The sequence below is a fragment of the Prionailurus viverrinus genome, chromosome D3, assembly GCF_022837055.1.
Source record: "Prionailurus viverrinus isolate Anna chromosome D3, UM_Priviv_1.0, whole genome shotgun sequence".
In the NCBI taxonomy this organism is placed as follows: domain Eukaryota; kingdom Metazoa; phylum Chordata; class Mammalia; order Carnivora; family Felidae; genus Prionailurus; species Prionailurus viverrinus.
In genome coordinates, this window is record NC_062572.1 from 25,424,972 (window position 1) to 25,439,397 (window position 14,426).

The window sequence follows — 14,426 nt, forward strand, 5'->3', positions numbered from 1 at the left end:
TTTCTATTATATGGATATATATTATTTATTTATTTATTTATTTATTCATTTTGATCATTTCTATTTTTTCTTTTGAAAACTTTTTCAGTGTTTTGTGGATCCTTTGAAGATGTTTTTTGCCCCTCTTCTTGCTTTTTCTTGTCTTTAGTTTTCAGCACTTTTACTATGATATTTGCTAGGCGCGGTTTGCTTTGTATTTATTCTGTGTGACATTCACTGAGCTTTTTAAATTGTGGCTTGATGTTTTCATCAGTACTGCAACATTGTCAGCTATCACCTCTTCAGATACTGCGTCTACACTGTTTTTTCTGTCTTCCTGTTCTGGGCCTCCACTTGCATGTGAGTTATACCTTTTCACCATGTTCCATTTGTATCTTATGCTTTCCGTTGTATTTTCCATCCTTTTTATCTGTGTGTTTCTGCCTAGATGTTTTTACTGTCCTGTATTCTAGATCACAATAGAGATCTTTTTTTTAAGTTTATTTATTTACTTTGAGAGACGGGGAGAGCATGTTTGGGGGAAGGGCCGAGAGGGAGAGGGAGAATCCCAAGCAGGCTCTGTGCTGTCAGTGCAGAGACCGATGCGGGGCCAGAACTCACGAACCATGAGATCATGACCTACGCCAAAAAATGAAGAATCAGACACTTAAATGACTGAGCCACCCAGGTGCCCCACAAATATTCTCTCTTTAGCTGTGTCTACCTTTATATGAAGCCTGTCTACCACATTCTTAATTTAGGTAATTTTATTTTTCTAGAATATCAGTTTGATTATTGTTTCATATATTCTAGTTCTCTGTTGAAATTCTCCATATTATCATTTTTTCAAGAACATGTTAATCACAATTAGTTTAAATTTCATGTCTGATAATTCACGGGCTTGTTGCTATTTTCTTTTTCTTCTTTTTCTTCTATTTTCTCTTTGTCCTTTTTTGTTGTGCCTGGTTCATTTTTTTTTTTTTATTGAGTACTTGCCTTTTTGTGTGAAAATATTAAGAGATTTCAATGATATTATCTTCTCCCAGGTAGAATTTTCTTTAATATCTGATAGGCATTTAGGGGAGGAGAAGATCATCTTAATGCAGATAAGAATGAATTATTTCAGAGCTGGGTTTCAATCAGATCAATTTCTGGTTCAACTTTACTTGGAGGCTTTACTCCTACAGCAGTCCCAACTGTAAACCTGAGGGTCCTTTCCGGGCCCACCACCATGGCAGAATAAGCATTAATTTTTATCTTACCAGTACCATGGGAATGCCAATAACGTGGTTTATTGCAGTTACTTTCTACTGGTCTTCTCCTGTAGGTGCGTGCTAGTTCTAAAATAGTGAGTGACTGTCTTGAGGGTAAAGATGGCTCAGGCTCTTGCTTTTCTATACTATTGGTCAAATCCCAACTTCGTTGGTAGTCCTGAACATCAGGTTTTATTTCTTTAGTCCCATGTGATTGCTGAAAGATCTACTAAATTTCTGTGCTTCATAGTAGCCCCTTTTTGCTTGACCTCTCAACTTTTTTTCCATGACCCTTTCAAATTGGAAAATTTCTCCAGAGAACATCATACTCACCTAAGTGAGTTTTCATTTGTCCAAGTTCTTGGTCACTTAAGTCTTGAATGCCTTGATACCACAACAGTACCTTCAAATGGGTTTTTTTTAATCCATTTTTTTTCCAGTTGTGTTTAGCGAATTAATTCTTTTGCTACAGATTGGTCTGTCATAGCTGGAAATAGTTTATTATATACTTTTTACCAATGAATATTTTGATTCCTGATGTTTATTTATTTAGAATAACAGCTTTGCGGTCAGATAAAGATCTTAGAGATACCTTGACTTCATTTTGTAGCAGAGACAGTGAGGACCCTATGACAGAAAGACCTACCATCCAGCCCATTAATGACTGTTCTCACATCAGAGGCTCTCAGCTTCTAGTCCATTGGCTTTTACACTGCATCACTGATAATGTAGTATTTGTGACTTCTACTCGCTTAACTGAGGTCATAAACCATGTCTAACCAGCATTCTATAAAATCAACTCAACCTTGACCCAGTTGAGTGATGATAGTGCTCTGATGGACTTTATATTATATAAAAAAAGAGCTTACATTTTGAAGTTGTTATAACATTGTAAAGTCACAAGCACATCTAGGAAGCCCTACCTATACTCTTTAACATACCCACATTTAAGATGAAATGTTCCCCCTTTTGTTAGATTCTATATATAAAATGAGTTTTTTTCAATCTAGAGAGGATAATTCACAAAGAATATTACCAGATTATGCCCATCTCTAGCCCTATAGAAAAGTATTTATTAACTATAATAGCTTAGCTCTGTGGGTGTGTCAGAGAAGAGTAAGATATGTATGACTTATCTATAGAATCATGTGCAGTGGTGCTAAACCAAAGAATATTGTCTGGGACTTTCGCAGTTTACTTGCAGAATGTTTGGATAATCTTTTTAAATTTTTTATAATTTTTTTTAATGTTTATTTTTGAGAGAGAGAGCACAAGCAGGAGAGGGGCAGAGAGAGAGGGAGACACAGAATCCAAAGCAGGCTCCAGGCTCTGAGCTGTCAGCACAGAACCCAACTTGGGGCTCAAACCCATGAACCATGAGATCATGACCGAAGCTGAAGTTGGACACTTAACCGACTGAGCCACCCAGGTGTCCCAGAATGTTTGGATAATCTTAGTCTTATTTATCAGTCATGTTGATACCCTCTCTTACAAAGGATAAAGTTATTTGTAAATTCAGAGGATACACCATAGAGTGAACAGAGCTGACTCTGCCCAGAGAGTTTGATCTGGTTTATGGACCCATAGATCCATAGAGGAGCCATTGACAGTTGCTTTACAGCAGCATAGCTTGATTACCTGGTTTCTCGTGCTGTACAGGGAAGTATAAAGTAGCATCTGGGTTGCATTCAATTTACCTTTTAGTTTTTATGTTAGGAAAAGTAAAACACAGGTAATGGAAATATGTAAATAGAAGAAGACATTTATGGAGAATAAATATTGCTTCGTGTTTGACCCCTGTATGTAGAAACTACTTTAAAGTGTTTGTTTGTTTGTTTTATTTTTAAAATGGCAGAGTGTAATCTGTACTTGATGACAGTCTGGGGAAGAATTCTCGTGTTGCTTTGGGCTCACAGCTTTTCCAGACAAAGTACATTTGTTAGGCAATGTCTGATCCAGGGATTATTGCTATTTAATAGTATTGCCAGAGCCATAATTTTATGTGCTTGTGACTTTTCTCATCTCTCTGGGTTTTTTTTTCCTTTTTTTTTTTTTTTTTTTTTTTTTAGAATGAATGTAATCCTGAAGACTAACATTCCTAATATTTGCTCCTTTTTTTTTTTTTAATGTCATTTTAGGATTCAAATGTTTCCCTAGTGTGTCTCTTTTTTGTCTTTTGCCTTTTACTTTCTTCATAAGAATTGAGACAATAAGAAATGAAAATAGCTAAGGTAAGCAATAGGAAATAAATTAGTAATTCCATTAAGGTAAGCAACAGGAAATAACTCGGTGATTCCTTTGTATCCAGGCCTGGAGACACATAAAAATTCCAGAAATAGAATTTTAGAGATGGAAAGGACTTAGGGAGATCATCTCTGGCACTTTTCTCATTTTATAGGTGAAGAAACCAAGTTGCATGGGTTGTCTATGTAGCTAGCTGATTCGGGATAGATTTGGAACTAATCTGCAGGCTTTCTGATTCCCATCTCAGTTCTCACTTTTTCTCATATGTTTTATTCTTAAAGTAAGGGTGCTTCTTTGGTATTTATCATTGTGCAGCTTGGGCTTTATCCTGGGCTTCCCCCCACTTTTCTGACTATAGAGATTGATTGGTGTAGTACAGGATGGGTCCAGGGCGTTCAGTTATCACTTACCTATGTGAGAGCTCTGCTTATCTCAGTTATTAAAAGTAAGCTTTTAAGAAAAGCACACGTTCTTCCCCTCGCCATTTCATAAATGTTTTTCTTTATCCCGACAAATGATCCTTGAAGAATCAGTCTACTCTCAACTTTTTTTCTGATTAGCATATATTAAGCTAATTCAGAGCCAATCTTTCTGAAAGCTTGCATCCCAAAGTTTCATGTAGCATGACATCTAGTAACTTTGGCATTCCTTCTTGCAAAGTCTCATTCACATCACAAGCCGCTTTATTGTTTTACAGCTGTCAGTATTGGTACATGATGCAAGAAGTCAAAAACTCATCCCCCAGGGGCGCCTGGGTGGCGCAGTCGGTTAAGCGTCCGACTTCAGCCAGGTCACGATCTCGCGGTCCGGGAGTTCGAGCCCCGCGTCAGGCTCTGGGCTGATGGCTCAGAGCCTGGAGCCTGCTTCCGATTCTGTGTCTCCCTCTCTCTCTGCCCCTCCCCCGCTCATGCTCTGTCTCTCTCTGTCCCAAAAATAAATAAACGTTGAAAAAAAAAAAAAAAAAAAAAATTAAAAAAAAAACTCATCCCCCAAGACAATGTTGTTAAATGTAGCTAACTAGGTCTGGCTAGGATGGGCAATGTACAAAAATAACTTTAAAGAACAAAACTGGGAAGAGTGTTGAGAGACCACAAGGACTTGAAAGCAGAAATTAAAAGGAAAACGAAGAGAGCAAAGCAATGTGTTTCTCGTTGGGCAAGTTCCCCTGAGGGACCCTGTATTCAAATACTCTTTGACATTGCATTTGAATTCTTAGCTTCCAAAGGCCACTGATACCACAGAGACCCAACAGTGTGCAACGGTTCCTTCATCTCTTGGGCCTCTAGACGCCTCCTATTACAGCCCCACATTTAAAAATAGCAGGGAAATGAGAGAAAATCATAAACTCGCTATAATAAAATTAGTGCTTGCGTGAAAGACTATTGCCAGAGAACAGCTTTTAGAAGGCCCACGGCTGCCAGAAGGCCGCTGGGTATTGGCAGTATTCAAGTATCCACTGGCCAGCACGTTAAGACCTGAATTAGGCATTTTATTAAAGATAGGGTGTCTTTTCTTTATGATCCTAAGTGTAAGGAGATTTTTTTTAAGTAATAGAAAATGGATCAGAAAAAATAGATTGCCATTGTAAATAAGCGTGTTACTCTTCCTTGCCAAAATAGAGAAGTGGAAATTAAACAATTTTGACTGAAGAAGAAATGTTACTGCTTTTCTCAAAAAGACTGATAAAGTGAAGGGCGTCTAGGAGCTAATAAGTAAGAAACTAGATGTCTAGATAAGGAACACCACCACCATTAACAAAAAACTAATTCTTCATTAATCTGTAAAAGGGGGAAAAAGTAGGACTTAGACATGAAGGTATGGTGAGGATCATTGCATTTCCCATTAAATGCATACTTGTAGAAGATCTGGAATTCTCATTACAGCTTGAAAGGAAAACTGATTCTCTCTTAGAATCAGATATTTTCAAACTACTATGTCACAGAGCCTGCTCTGGTTCAATGGTTCTTGCTACTAAGTATGCATTACCGTGGCAACTGGCTTTCATTCCCACATATATCATTAACATAGATGAGTCTTGAAGTCAGTCTGCTTTCAAGGATGTGTTTCAGTGACCTGGATGAAAAGATTTTTACCCAACCTTATGAATCAGTCTTTTAAAAGGATTTTTCTTGGCATACACCCTACCCTGTCCCTGCTGTTGAACTTGTAGTATTCCTTTCCTGCGCCCACTGCAGGCAGTAGTCTGGATCACATTTCTCTGCAATACTCTTGTTTCTAGTGGCCTTGGAAAGAATGAGCTGGAGGATTTCAGTGCTAATACTGTTACAAGGGCCGTTCGAGTGAGAACCTTGGTTAAATCTAAAGAGTTGGATCAGCATCCAAAGCTTTCATTTTAAGTAAACTCTCTGCTAGGGCTGCAGGGACCAGACCATTAATCTGGTTCATATACTCTATTTGCTTTTAATCTCTTGAGTGTACAGAGTATGCATCTCTATTCTAAATGGACAAGAAAGAGCCTGCTCTTTTTTTTTTTTTTTTTTTTTTTTTTTTTTTTAATGTTTATTTTTGTGAGAGTGACAGAGCACGAGTCAGGGAGGGGCAGAGACAGAGGAAGACACAGAATCTGAAGCAGGCTCCAAGCTGTCAACACAGAGCCTGATGTGGGGCTTGAACCCACATACTGTGAGATCATTACCTGAGCCAAAGTCAGACGGTCAGCCGACTGAGCTGCCCATGCGCCCCAGAAAGAGCCTGTTCTTGATGGCAGCTAGACTTTGACATGCCCTTTAGGTTTAAATAAGACAAAATACCTGATATTAAACTTGGAAAATGTCAGTAAAAGGATTTCACTGAGGCTGACCAGCCCTAGTCCCAAAGGACTTGATCTCTGTCCTGTACTGTTACATAGGAATGTGGGATATAAATCATTTTAGAGAGATTGCAGAAGCAATTACTGAAACCTTGACAAAAACATTTGACTTTAGAGACATTCTAATTGATGTTATTGGCTTTAATATGTCCAGAAAATAACCACTTCTGATTATGTACTGCCCGGTTTAATTCATGTGTGGTGATTGGACAATAGGATCAATAGTGCTAGGTTAATTTATATGATGATCCTCTGAAGAACTCCAGATATTTTATATCCTTAGCACATTAGGTATTATGACTCTCAGACATCCATGTTTTCTTCTTGTTCTATTTTATTTCTCCTGGTTACATAAAGAGCTGGACATAGGTAAAGGATCGCAAGAAAGCAATGACTTGGGCCTTCCTCCCACCCAATTTCAGAAACAGATATTTGGCTCGCCTTATTCCAGTTTGCTAAGTGTGATTTGCCCTGGCACCTAGCTGTTTTAGTGTCCTGCGTGGCTATTAAAAGGAATGAATTTCCCAGCTTATAAAGTTTCTTCTAGATTGATATGCCAAGATTAGACTCTCGAATACTGGAGAAGTCTTTCCAGGAAATAGGACTAGAAATCCAGCTGCTTTTCCTTCTCACTAGAAACTAATGTTTCTGTATAGTTAGGTAACTGGCTTCTTTCAAGGTGTAGAATAAACAATCACAGAAATTGAAAATAGGAAAGATACTGCAGATGATTTAGCCTGTGTTTAGTATAATACCTTACTACTCCCCCACATGCATCTAGGAAATTAACTACTATGCAAGATAATTTTCTCAAATGGACAGAATCTTGGCAACTCAATGTCATTGATGCCTTCCGATTTTGAGTGTAAAAGTAGTATAATAGGAAAGGTCCCTTACTTGATACAACTCTATGTTAAAATCTAACTATTTACAAACACCTGAAGAACAATGATTTCCCAAATCCTTGTTCACACACACATAACTTATATCACTGTTGGGATGCTGTCATATAGTCATTCTGGTGGAGCCTCGGCTTTTATAGGGTTAGGGAGTAAACAATTTTCACATGCTTAATAATCATGTATATCATTTTCCTATTGCTACAGTAATACCCTATGACAAAACAACCAGAAAAGCTCAGTGGCATAAAACAATATGCGCTTATTTTTGCTTGCAAATCTCTGATCAGAGCTGGGCTCAGCAACACTTACTTCCATGCCTGCAGTCAGCTGAAGTCAGCTAGGTAGTGGCTAGGTAGCCTTTCTTTTATATCTCAGACTTTCCCTGGGACATGTGGATCAAACAGACTCTGTTCCATGTGTCTCATCCTCCAGTGGATCATCCTGGGCTTGCTTTTAAGGTGAAGGCAGAGAGGCACAAGTGCGTGCCAAGCTTCTGCTTCTGTCACATTTGCTAACATCTTATTGGCCTAAGCAAATGGCCTTGACTTAGCCCAGAGTCAACACCACATCCTCAATGGGAGGCGTGAAGAATTGGGGCTATCAGTGCAATCACTGTACCACAGTGCAGTGGTGGCTTCATCATCTCATAAATGAGCATGACTGAAAATGATACCTCCAGGTTACAAATACCTTAGTATGTGTTGTTTTCAATATGATTCCTTTTGAGGAAGTAATATAACTTACTGTTCGTGTCCTCAGAAGGAAGAGCAGAACAACAGTTGACTAGAATTAGCTTGCCTGGCCCTTTCATATCTTTTTCCATTTAATGCCCACAAAAATCTACAAGAACTCTGAATCACTCTAATCACTATTGCTATCCCTGAAATGTTTGGGCTTCTTCACCTCTCTCTGGGTGTGTTTGAAGGAATGTTGACAAGTTTTTAAGGCTATTTTCTATGGTGAGATTTTTATGATTCGGTGGCTACTGCGTAGTTTTTCTGAGTATTTGTCTCATTTACTGTGTTATCTTGGCCAAATGACTTTGACTTTTTGTTTCAACATTACGCCTTCTAATATTAGTCTTGTCAGAATTCTAAGTGTATAAATACGTTGGTAGAGGTCAGTCTTTAGCAACCTGGCATAGGAGATGGTTGTTGAGTAGTGCAGCTGGTCGTTTGGCAAAACTGTGACATCATAACATTAGCTACCATTTACCGAGCCTCTTGTGTCCCGTGGGGTACATGCAGTACCTTCTCAGAAGTAGGCTTTGCATGTGTGGAGACTGAGGTGCCTTCTTTGAGGAAATATTTCAGCAGCTGATCTGGTGCTCACCTCTTTTCATTGCTTCCCTTCACAAAGGCTGACTGGGAGAGAGTGAATTAATGAGCACTGATAAGCCATTTGGAAAGCTCAAGCTACCAGTTCCTCACAGAGGCAGAAAAATCATAGGATGGATGCATTGTATGCATGACCCCACAAAAGACATTTGCTTGAAATTACAATTGAGCAATCCATCAGTCTTTACAGTTCCATTAATTGTGTAATTTGTGTAAGTTGCTAATAAGAATAATTTTTCAAAACCACATTAAAAAAAACAATGGGCACAGGAAACACACGTATATGTTAATCACTTTATTTTTTTCAGACTCTGTGAAATATCTGTTGCAGAGTCCATTTTACAAATACTGTATATTCACGTATTGTACTCATGGATCAAGTAGATCATTTTGTTAAAATTGTCATTTTTTGTAGGTCAAAAAAATAGGGGTGCCTGGGTGGCTCAGTCGGTTAAGCGTCCAACTTCGGCTCAGGTCATGATCTCGCAGTCTGTGGGTTCGAGCCCCATGTCAGGCTCTGTGCTGACAGCTCAGAGCCTGGAGCCTGTTTCAGATTCTGTGTCTCCCTCTCTCTGACCCTCCCCCATTCATGCTCTGTCTCAAAAATAAATAAACGTTAAAAAAAATAAAAAAAAAAAAAGAACATTGGTAGTTTTGTGTGGCTTACCCTAATATTGAGTACTGTTATCTGTGAGGGAAGATGAGGAATCATTAAGAAATCACCAGATTTATATCTTCATCCAAGACCTTGCTCCTAAATTTCAAACCCTTGTTGTAGACTTCCTGCGCTGCAGCTCTGCCTGTGTGTGTCATGATCCTCAGTTCATCAGGTCCAAACCTGAGCTCTTCATTTCCTCTCCCTCCCACGTGGTCTCTCTGATTTCCTGGATCCCCTGATGCCCAGTGCTGAGACCTGGCAGCCACACTTCCCTCTCACGTTCTCCACAGCCAAGGCAGGCACTGGGCCCTGTCCAAGCTCTCATCATCTTCTGCTGAACACATTTAAAATTGTTTTAGCTTCTGTGTTGTTCCACAAATGATGGAAGAGGCAATCTGAGGTGGCAGTCTCTGAGTTGGTCTTTCTGTCTGCGCTGTCAGCACAGAGCCCAATGTGGGGGCTTGAACTCATAAACCGTGAGATCATGACCTGAGACAAAATCAGGAGTCAGACACTTAACCAACTGAGCCACCGAGGCACCCCAAGATTCATTCATTCTTTCTTAGAGCTGAATGATATTTCAGTGTGTGTGTGAATGTGTGTGTGTGTGTGTGTGTGTGTCTGTGTCTGTGTGTGCATATATGTGTATAATTTTTATTCACCCACTGATGGACTTAGGCTGTTTTTATACATTGTCTATTATAAATAATGCTGCAGTGAACGTGGGAGTGTATACATCTTTTTGAATTAGTGTTTTCATTTTCTTCAGAAAAATACCCAGAAGTGAGATTGCTGGATCATAAGGTTGTTCTATTTTTAATTTTTGGGGGGAACCTCCATACTGTTTTCCATAGTGGCTGCACCAATTTACATTCACACCAACAGTGCACAAAAGTTCCTTTTCCTCTACATCCTTGCCAACCTTTGTTATTTGTGTGTTTTTTTTATTTTAACCATTCTGACGGGGTAGGTGATACCTTGTTGTGGTTTTGATTTGCATCTCTCTGATGATCAGTGATGCTGAACATCTTTTCACGTACCTGTTAGCCATCTGGATGTCTTCTTTGGGAAAGTGTCTATTCAGATCTTCTGCCCATTTTTTAATTGGGTTGTTTATATTTTGTTATTGAGTTGTATGAGTTTTTTTTTTTTTTAAGAACTTGAGTTAACTTTTCAGCATCTTTAAACCTTTGTTTACTTACCTGTAAAATGGGGACAAAAATAGAAAATACTGCACAGGGCTATTAAAGAGATTAAATGCATGTAACACATTAGCCTCATGCATAGTCCCTTGTAAGCATGTAATAGATGTTTGTTATTATTACTGTTTATTTCTTGATGCCAGAAACTATCTCATTTGCTCTTACTTATCTCACTCAACACCTAACATAAAGCTTCACCATGAAAGACTATCCTGTGGCCTCCTTTAAATTTACTTTGTCCATCATAACCTTTATTCTGGAATTCTTCCAGACCACCTTCTCTGCTTACCCGCCCTCCTCTTCCTATTATTTTCCAGTCCTAATTCTTGATCTACCCCTGCCTGCCATCCTAATTTAGGCTCTGTAACTTGGCTCCCACCTTGTACCTACTAAGTTCATTTGTCAACCATATTAGACCTCTCATGGTCTCATGATGGGCTGACCTCTGGTAGTCCTTCTCCAGACTCATGAACCACCTCTCTCCTTGAGGAAGGCCCTAGTTCGTCACTGTCAGTTGGGGTTTGTGGGGTGACAGATTGTTTATATTTACCTGCCCTTAGGACAGAAAAGTGAGACCCTTTAGGCTAATGTTCGGTGGCCAATCTCCGCCTGAGGGCTTCACTGAGTGATTTCTGTATCATGACTTATCGGCATTCTTAACAAAGAGTCCTATGCTAGATCTGTCAGTCTAGATCTCTTCATTAAGACTGATTTTACTTCATACATATTTTTTAACTTTAAAAGAAAAATCCCGTAGTTAATTGTATCACAGATGAAGCTATAGAAATAGGCCGTTCGTTTTTATTAAGTTTCAGTGGCTAAGAGATACTGTGGACATGTGAGACTTATTTGGGATACTTTGATGTGAATAAAAGAAGATCAAAGAAACCAATTGGATAATGAATATATTGCTTTGAAAAATGTAATTCCAATTTAGCCTTGCTGCAGTGTGGAAAACTCTGTTTTTCTAGTTTAGTGGCTTAGAACTATTGTTTGCATAAATTCTAATTTACAAAGTCAGTAGCTGAGATCAACATTTGTGTCAGATACAAATGGCTGTGGGGTTGTGTCAAATGCAAGTGGCCGCAGGGTTGTGTTAGTTGTAATAGTTCAAGCTGTACAACTACTAGGTGACAAACAAGAGCCCGTGAGGAGTCTGCTCGAACTAATGACCTTAACTTTGAATTTTGCCTAGTATCACAGCATGTGGAGGAATTTTGCTGATTTTGCTGACCTCGCTTCCAAGTGTTCCTTATTCCCTTCTCTTTGTCATTGTTTCACTGTAGCAAGAGAGGGAAAGGATAGATATCTGAAGCCTGAAGTTGTTTCATCTGTTTTTCATAATTCATTTTGTTGACCCTGTGTAATAGCGGTTTAGTTAGGAATCTTCTATTAAAATATTTCTGATACAGAAACTTAGGATGTTAGATCTCAAACGACCTTAAAAGATCATCTAGCCCTGTGTTTCCTGGACTGGGTTCTAAACTGGTTGTGTAAGATGTGAAAAGGTGTTCTAATAATAAAAGGGTTCTATGGACATAGTGGGTATGTGATGCCTAAGGTTTAAAAGTAAGCTTAGTAGGCTTTTTTCCAGCAGAGTTCTCAGAGCTTTAAGTGTGTTAAGGCACTTTGTTAATCATAAAGGGATTATTTGGAGAGGGTTAATAAATTCAAAATTTATTTGAATTCTTTTTATGTGGAACACCTGTTAACATCTACCAGGAAGATCCAGTTAAAATAGTAAACTCAGGAGTGCCTGGATGATTCTGTCGGTTAAGTGTCCAACTCCTGATTTCAGCTCAGGTAATGACATCATCATGGGTCATGAGTTCCAGCCCTGCGTTGGGCTCTGCGCTAACGGTGTGGAGCCTGCTTGGGATTCTCTCTCTCTCCCTCTCTCTCTCTACCCTCCCCCATTCATGCTTGCTCTTTCTCTCTCTCTCTCAAAAATAAATAAATTTGCTTAAAAAAAAACTCGTAACTCAGACAGAGTATGCCTCTTTGCTGCTCAAAACCACTAAAACAGGGGCGCCTGGGTGGCTTCGTCGGTTGAGCATCTGACTTTGGCTCAGGTCATGATATCATGGTTCGTGAGTTCAAGCCCCACGTCGGGCTCTGTGTGGGCAGCTCAGAGCCTGGAGCCTCCTTCAGATTCTGTGTACCCCTCTCTCTCCGCCCCACTCCTGCTTGTGCTCTCTCTCTGTCTTTCAAAAATGACTAAACATAAAAAAAAACAAAAAACAAAAAACACTAAAACAGGTTCACATCAGACAGTGGCCTCCAAGACGGCCTTCAAGTGGCCTCCAAGTGGCCTTCAAGGTCACATCTTTTGTTTCTCTCTAACCTCTCTTGCTACTCCCTCCCCTGGTTTAGGCACACTGGTCCTTCTCGGTGCGGCCTGCTCAGATCACCCTGTTGCCAGTATTTCCTATCCCTCTTCCTGCTCTATTTTTCTCCAGGGCAGGTGACATCTTCTACTCTACTAACTACATCCTTACCTCATTTAATTTTTTTATTGTCTGTTTATTCCTACTAGAATGTTGTTGTATGACAACAGAATTTTTTGTAGTATTTTGTTACCTGTTGCATCCACAGCATCTAAAATAATGCATCACACATAGTAGATCCTCAGTAAGTATTTGTTAGATGAGCTAATTGTCCTTGGGAGAACTCAAGAATCTAAATAAGGGTGATCTCAGGCTAAGAGAAAGGTACAGATTTTTAGCATCTGCATTTCCAGCGGGCCAGGAGGGGGATCAGAGTCACAAACAGAATGGAAGGATCCCCTCCAGGAAGTTCCTGGATGAGGAGACAGTAGGCATATTATGATCTTGTACAGTGAATGCAGTGACAGTTTCTTTCTCAGGACCAAGGGTAATAAGGAGAAGTAGGAGGCAATTAGGAATGATGCTTTGGAAATAGGAGTAGGTGATGTAGAGTACTGTGCTATTCTCTCCTGTAATTACGACTGGTGTCACATGAAAGGACAGGGCAGCCCTCTGGCATGGCCTGAGAGTGACCCCCTAGTCCAGAGACGGATTGGTCCCAAGTCCAGGAGACACCGGCCCATCATTCTTTACACAACATATTTACAGGATGCCCAGTCATGCCAAACAAGTTATACAAAGACCAGATTAATTCAGAAGATGCTGTTATTCCATTGATAGATTTGGTTGTTGCTATTGTTGTTTTGTTCTGCTTTGTTTTTGCAAAGCCTGTTCATTTGGTTTCTGGATTTTGACAATTTCACCTTTTATTTTCCAAATCTGTCATGTTAAAATGAGTTCCTTTTTTTGTCTTTATTTAAAAAAAAATTTTTTTTTAATGTTTATTTATTTTTGAGACAGGGAGAGACAGCATGAATGGGGGAGGGTCAGAGAGAGAGGGAGACACAGAATCCGAAACAGGCCCCAGGCTCTGAGCCGTCAGCGCAGAGCCCGATGCAGGTCTCGAACTCATGGATTGCGAGATCATGACCTGAGCCGAAGTCGGCCGCTTAACCGACTGAGCCGCCCAGGCGCCCCCCTTTTTTTGTCTTTAAAAAAAAAAAAAACAGTCGTAGGCTATGTTGGAAACTTACTTCGTACTATGATGTTAATTCTAGTTCTTGCCACAAAGAAATAGAGGCTTTAGTTTTTAGCTGTCTGACTTGTTGGGATTTCTTTCTATCATATATTTATCAAAAGGAAATAAGAAGGAAACTTCCAGCCCCATTCTTTTCCAGATGGATAAAACACACCCCTTCTGTTCCATTAGCTAAAAAGAATGGACACAGTAGTGTCCTGGAGAGTTGGTCCAAAATTTGTCTTCTTTAATACAAAATTTTATAGTTCAAAATCACAACTACCAGTTTTTCACTTCTTCCACTCGTGCTTCATAAAAAGAGAATTGTTCAGACGTACATTTATGTCCCACGAGATTATGCTTTAGGACATGTGTGTGCCCTAAACAAAGCACAAACTCTGCTAGTTCCTAATAAATTATTACGTCTTCCACATCTGTTACCGTTTTTTCTCTGAAG

The 14,426-nt window shown here is 39.4% G+C and overlaps 1 protein-coding gene across 6 annotated transcripts in view; it reads left to right on the forward strand.

The window, feature by feature from the left end:
* The window catches only part of TTC28 (tetratricopeptide repeat domain 28), a 635,539-nt gene that overhangs the window by 355,201 nt on the left and 265,912 nt on the right, over positions 1-14,426 (forward strand). The gene's annotated exons all lie outside the window — the stretch shown is intronic.